This window comes from Megalobrama amblycephala, linkage group LG7 (assembly GCF_018812025.1).
Source record: "Megalobrama amblycephala isolate DHTTF-2021 linkage group LG7, ASM1881202v1, whole genome shotgun sequence".
In the NCBI taxonomy this organism is placed as follows: Eukaryota; Metazoa; Chordata; class Actinopteri; order Cypriniformes; family Xenocyprididae; genus Megalobrama; species Megalobrama amblycephala.
In genome coordinates this window covers 12,546,301-12,554,164 of record NC_063050.1, presented here as the reverse complement: position 1 = coordinate 12,554,164, position 7,864 = coordinate 12,546,301, and positions in this window count along the sequence as shown.

Below are 7,864 nucleotides of genomic sequence, written 5' to 3'. Positions count from 1 at the left end.
AAAGAAAATTTAAGCATTTAAGAAATGTGTTAATTGATTGCATTTTGTGTGAAAACGACATGAATTGTGTTAATGGTATGGCCACAACAGACGGATGTTCTGCTAAATGTGTTTAGAGTTTTGAAAATGTGACTACAGATTGGACAAAAGTATGTTAGCAATTGAAAAAAAACTGTAATGCAAAAATATACAGAGGAGTTTTTTTAACGCTTTGAAAATTAGTTTAATCTTAATAGACTTTTATATAGTAATCCTAAATTTAAATGAAATTAATTTTATTAAAAAAATACATATTACTAATGTACTAGTTATAAGTCCATTTTCCCAACACTTAATATAAATGCACCAATTAGCACTAACACTTAAACTGATTTTAAGTGTCAGGTAAATATACGGAAGTGTTTTATATTACAGTTTTTTACAGACGCTAGGACACATTTCTCAATACTTAGGTCACTTTTGCAAAACTCTTCACACAGTGAGCACAACAGAAGTCTATGTGGACTAAACTGAGGATCAATTATCATTGCTTTGGTACAAAATGCATTCAATGACTACATCTCTCAAATTTCATGAATTCTTTTCTCACTCAGACACAACAACTGCCAAAACTCTTTGTACGTACATGCCAATTTGCACATGCTTACATACTGTTTTCAAAACTGTTAAACTTATGTTCAAAACAATAACATAATACAAAACTGAATAAGACAGTAATTTGCTACATTCCTACAGTAATATTTTAATGAAATATATTTTAAATCTTAAAATTAAATGCTACAAAAACAATTGAATTGTATCTGTATCAGTGGATGGTGTGTATACAAATTCTTGTATTTTGGAATTACTCAGTGCAAAAAAATAAAAATAAATAAACGACATAAAATCTCGACGAATTCTGCATCATGTCTGATTTATTCCAGTAACATATATTGCAGTGAATTATAAACAGAAATGTGTCCTTGTTTTACACAAAACATTGTATAATGCTACATGTTGTTAGTGTTTTTTAGGTCACTGTTTTGTGGGTGACAAAGTGTGTTTGTCGGCTGTCAAACTTTGCTAGTGTTCTGGAAGAATGAGTTGATTTGAGACCTGAATAAAGTGTTTTGGTAGTTGTAGTGCATTTTGAATGTGAAATTAACTGCTTTGCCAAGCTGAAAGTTGGTTAGGAGAACTGTGTGAAGAGTTTTGCAAAAGTGACCTAAGTATTGAGAAATGTGTCCTAGCGTCTGTAAAAAACTGTAAACATTATACTTAAAAGTGTGCTATGAATGCTTTACATAAAATTTTATTAGATTTTTATATATACTGTCACTAAGTTCTATTTTAATGGATTTTCATGAAAAAAACAAAAACAAAAAAACATGCAGGTTAAATGTGTACTAAAATTCACAATTTAACAGTAAGAAAAGTTTTAGCATAAACTCTTGTTGGAGGATTGGTTTGCCCATTGCAGTCGCTGCGCTACCAAGAAATACTTTGCCATCTGCACCCATGATGTCTGACCCTTGCTAACTTTCCTGCTGTAAACGATAGTTCAAAACTTACTGTCCAGCATGTTTTTTAAGAATTCTTTAAATGATCAGATTCTCACGACACTGCTGGAGCAAATAAAGTATCAAAATTAATACAGTATCAAGGCATTAATAACACTAAAACTTAACAATCAGTGATGAGGTTTCAGATGTGATCCATGAAGCGAGACACTTTATGATGCTAATATCATTAATAAGTGGTGAGCATCTGATTTCTGGCTTTCTTTTACACAACAAGCATGTTTTCAAAATACAGTGTTAAAGCAGCTAATAAAAAAGTTAACTGGAAAGTTCAAGCATCAAGAGCACAATAAAGGAAACTCTATTCAACAAAATGGTGACTTAAATAAATACATAAGTGAAGATTTAATATTTGAGATTTAGATTTCTGTTTTTGGAGTTGTTTAATCATCCTCTGCTGAGATCTTGAGAGATTTAATTTAATTGTTTGCAGTTGATGTTTCAGTGGCTGACATTAATTTGCAGTAGAAATTCATTTGAATCAAAAAGATCTCAATGAACATGGCTGAAACATTTGAAATAAAATATTTACAATTGAACATATATATTAAACTAACAATAGTCAAATTAGGTTAAATGAACATGAGCTGTGGTATTGAAAACTTAAGAAATAAGTTCACTTTACTTTTGGATAAGGTCCTGTGTTCTTTTACTATGATCTCTTGAGCTGTGATATCAAAGGCAGCAGGCAAAGCAACTATAACTTTATTCAATTCTCATTTAAATACTTTTTTTTAAAGGATGGTTTATATAATTCTGATATACAGATATTTTAAAAGTAGTATAATGTTTAGATGTTGGTCAATAGCATTTAGGCGCTGGGATCAGCTGAATAGTTCATAATATTCAAATTCCTTCTTTTTTCTAAGAACAATACTTTACTTACTAGCAAACTATAACCACGAAGAACTTGTTTATAATCAAACACACTCACTAAAACAATAGTCTTGCTTTCAAGATAACTTCTGGAATGCAAGGATACACCTGTGACCCAGAATTCTATCAACAGAATTCATATTTGTTATTCAAACAAAAGCATGTAGGAAATAAAACAGAGAAATACAGGTTTCTCCACATTACTTAAACTAGACAACCGGACAGTCAGATAGAAATCTAAACAGTTTATTAACACTTATTAACATAGATTACACATGACAACTGTATGTTCGCTCATTTGGATTTTTTTTTTTTTTTTTTTTTTACTAAAGTAGAGAAATAGCTCATACTTCAATGTAATGTCAATGACTTCATGTGTAGGAGCAACACCTCACCCCCTATGAGGCTGTAAAATATCAGGTACCTGAATAATAATGTTATATATTAATGTAAAAAAAAAAAAAAACTTTAATTGATACAGGTGTTTTCAAGTGTGAAAGCAACTCAACAACTCACTTGACTTCTGTGAGAGTGTTTGGTGGCAGATCATATATAATACAGAAAAAAAGCTGTTATCACAAGGTTCAAGGTTGTTTTATTTATATAGCACATTTAAAAACAGCAAGCATGGCTGACCAAAGTGCTGAACAATAAAGAAAAAAGAAAGTAGAAAGTGAAACATACATTCACACCATATACTCATACTGAATTAAAAGCTAAAGAAAAAAAGTACGTTTTAAGAGAAGATTTAAAAATAGTAAGAGACTGAGCTGTTCTGATATAGGCCGGGAGACCGTTCCACAGCCTGGGGCCAGCGATAGCAAAGGCTCTATCACCTCTCTGCTTTAATCGTGATCTGGGGACACAGAGAACTCTCTTATCACCAGATCTCAGATTTCGTGTGGGATTGTAGGGGTGGAGTATCTCTGACAGATAGCTTGGTGACTGGTTATTTAAGGATTTAAAAACAAAAAGAAGAATTTTAAATTAAATTCTAAAATGAACAGGTAACCAGTGCAACAATTTCAAAATTGGGGTAACATGATCAAATTTGCGTTTTCTTTTTAGAAATTTTGCAGCAGCATTTTGCACTAGTTGAAGACGGGCAATAGAGGATTTGGACATACTATAATAAAGAGAACTGCAGTAATCCAAGCGAGATGTAATAAGCGCATGGATCGCAATCTCTAAGGTTTTTCCGGAGAGCGAGGATCTAATCTTACAGTTTTTTACGATTGTTTACACACTAAAATTAAACTTTTCCCACAATTAGCAAAACCTTACACTCAAGAAGCAAAACCTCAGCCCAGATCTGCACAACTATAAGCACATTCTCAGCCTCACACTTTTTGCAAAACACTACACACATTGTTTTGCACAACACTAAACACACTTCTCTACATTAGACACAGAAATCTAACATAATGTCACTTCTTTTCCATTTCAAGACACTGCTTTCCAAAATACCACACCTATAAACCAATTGATCAAACACAGCCGTCAGGTGTGAAGACACTTGGGTGCTTAACTGTAAACTCAACAATCAGGTGCTATAGTACTATAAAAAGGCAAAATGTGAGTTTGAGTCTTCAACAAAATGAAAGGCAATGTTGCAGTAAGAGGGAGAGGGAGAAACATAATTTTGAATCATTTTGAATGTCCCGGGCCAACGCGGTGGTAACATCCCAATGTATGTTGCAATCACACAGAATGAGGTCCTCCACCAGCATGCCAACTTAGGCTCTTACAACACGGCCCACATATTCACATTTTAGACAGACTGCACAAAATCGTCACAGCAGAAGACCAAATGGATGCAGAGCAGATGAGATACATTGTCATATGGGACAATGTAAATTTCCACCTATCTGCCCTGGTCAAAAAACTGGTTTCATTAGCATCCACAATTTTCACTCCAATACATCCCACCATACGGTCCCTTCCTTAAACCCATTGAGGAGTTTTTTGTTTGTTGTTTTTTTTGGCATGGAAGGTTTACAATCTCCAGCCCTGTGTCAGGATGTGCCTCATTCAAGCCATGGAGAAGGCCTGACCGAACTGATGCAGGATCTGTGCAAGGATGGATTCACCTTTCAAGAAGATTCTTCCCTCGCTGTCTTGCGTGAAAGGACATCGCCTGAGATGTGGATGAAGCGCTATGGTCAGATCCAGCTAGGCCAAGAGTTGATGCTTTGGTGTTTTGTCTTCACAAATATTTTTGTTCGTGTAATATATTATATTTAGAATATGTTCTAATTTTCAGTGCAAAATATAACCTTTGGAAAGGCATTGATGTATTGAATGGTTTTACAATGTGGTGAGAAATAAATATTTTCATCAATGTGCAGTACTGATCTTGTGTTTATATATATATATATATATATATATATATATATATACTGTATATATTCATGTACTTTACTCTAACAATATCTCTGAAAAAATCAAACCCAGACTATATAATTAGAAAAGTATAAAAGTTACAAGTGTTTAAGATTGAGCACAGCAGTGTGTAACTGAATCAAACAGAATCAGAATGTATGAACCATGTGTGTTCCTTACGGTGTCAAAGTTGGGTTTTGTTAAATTAATGTAAAGTTTTGAATGAAGTGTTTCATTTTGCAAATGATCTGAAGTGTTGTGCTACTTTGGTGTAGGGTTGTGTTAATTGTGTGTAGTGTTTTGACAAACCGGGCCCTGTTTTCAAAATTGTGCTTAAGCAATCGTAAAAAACTGTAATCTTAGGATGATTACATAAATCAATAAATATGCATTTAGTTGCATATTAAAATGTTCCTTTGACATTGAAAGTGTTTGTTCTTAAATGTGCACATACATCATATCATACATCAATCCATATAATTTGCACACATTAGTTATAGAAATGCATTTAATACTGATAAGAAGTACAGATATCACTGGACTATTGTTGGTAGCTCATGTCAAAACATCCTTTATTTAACTAGAATAAAAATGTAATATTGGCATAAAAAGCTACAAATTGACATTTTTTTTATTTATAGTATAAGTGGTTATTTATTGGCTCAACCTTAGATGAGTGGTGAACAACATTTTTCAGATTGCGATATTTTTCTCTAAATAAAACAAAAAACTATAAAGCAGTTCAAATAACTTTATATTAATACTTAAAAAAGATTATATTTAAAAAGAGAGAACATTTTTAAAAAATAAAAAAATAAAATAAAAAATAAAAACAAACACATTAAACAAATCAAAAACAGACATCACAGCACACAATTCTCTCACAAAGGGTCAAAGAGAACAAATGAGTCTTAAGGCCTGTTTACACCTGATCACAATACGTTTCCTCTGATCGGATAGCTATCTGATTTATCAAAATGAATCCATTTCCACTTGGCCACATAAATATGTCTCCACAAAATGGATATAAATCCGTTCTTTAATTTAAAGAAGTTCACGTCACTGAAAGCAACAAATATGAGCAGAATTGTATTGATCATCAGCTAATTTCAAAATCAAAGACTGCAATAGGAGAGAGCACAGCAACAGCACTGGTAAGATCATTTATTCTCATTACTTTTAATGAAGATGTTTGTGTGTTGAGCGTCTGCAACTTTCAGTTTCATTTGCAGCAGTCTGCGTTTCAAAGAGATCCTCAGCTGCTCATCTGTGGTGATGCAGTAACGGCGTCATATCTGACTATAACGTTATTTAGCCTATAACACACTCTCACAATTTTTATTTTTTTTATTATTATTTTTTTTTAGCTATTTTGGGAGGAGTAAAATTTACATATGTGATTTCAACAACCAGATACATTTAGACTTGTTCAGTTTTAAATGGAATGCGTTTCAGAGTGATTGGATTTAAATCCGTCTCGAATGTGTTTCAGAGGGCATTTACTCCTGGTCTATTCACGATCGGATAGCTATCTGATCAGAGAAAATGTATGAAGTTACCAGGTGTAAACAGGCCTTTAATGTGGGTGTTGAACCTGTGTGTATTGATTGTGGTTTGAACAGATGGGTAAATTATTGCACAACTATCCAATCCTCCATTTCCCAGCAGATTGATGTCTGAACACAGGCTTCATGACGGTCTGTCACTCATTTGACGCTGCTGTAGATCACTGATGCGTCTTCCACACTTTCAACAGCTGATTGCCTAAAAACAGAAAAAGAAAAACACTGGATGTGCTGGTTAAGTTGTTTGTTTGTTTTTTTGTTTCTCACCTCACGGCAGCATCAGGCTGATGAACTCTTATATTGTCGTACTGGTTTTCGTTCTCCTCTGATCTCTTCATCTCTTTCTTTCTGTGATGTTGGACAGTTGCGTACTGGATCTCCTCAGTATCTCTGGATCAGGGCCGTCGCTGGTGGGGTGAAAGGTGGTGACAATTATAGGGGCCCCCACTGCCCAGGGGGCCCCACAAAATCCAGCAGTTAAACTATAGGCCCCTGTTCTGTGGATAATTCTAATAGTTATATTAGTTGTATGCCAGAGATTTTAATGGAAACCACAGAAACATGCAATTTGATGAAATTAGTTTTCCAAATATCTGCTCTTCACCCCTCCAGAAAAATGGTTCAGTCCAACACGGAGTATTTATTAATTATTCAGTCAGCGATAAACATCTGAGGGACCCAATAAAATATTAAGTCCCACCCTATCTCGTGAATAGGGCCAATCAGTGTTGACGCGGCAGCTAAAGTTAGAGAAGAAGTTGGTGGAAGAGTAGGAGACCGATTGAAAATTAAACAAAAAATCAGGGTACCAGAAACGCCATGAAAAGAAGGAGAGGGAGGCCAGAAGAGTCGATCAAGACATTGTTTGTAGCCTATTGTCCTTTCGCTGCCGATTTACTTTCGTGGGAAAAGTACAGTCTACCGCTGCCGGGTGGGTGCTGTCATTTGTTTCATTACCGGCGCTCAAGAGAAAAAATGGACACGAGTCACGACGCATATCACAAGCACAAGCATATTGTATAAAGCCCACCTGTCTGCTGATGACGTATTTAATCACATTAGAGAAAACACGCATACAACACTGCTCTTGAATGGCTACATTTATTTACTTTAAAATATATCATGCAGTGCCAAATTATCTTTATTAAAAATTAAGACAATGAGTAATTTTAATGGTTTTAATTATTTTATTTTTTTATTTAAAAAAAATGCATTTAAATGCATTCTTGTCAGTTTCTGAATGTTTACTTTTTGATTTATGAATTATATGGACTTGGTTTTATTGGCTTTAATTTAATAATTTCTTGACATTTGTTAGTTTTTTTATTAGTTTGTCCTGAATAATTGCATGATGATTTTAAACAGTGTTTAATAAGTTATTGCTTAATTGCATTTTTTGTGTAAGATCTTTCTATTGTTTGTATTTAGTATTTACTAATCACATCTATTTTAAAAGAACCAGATTAGATAGTGTTTTTTTTT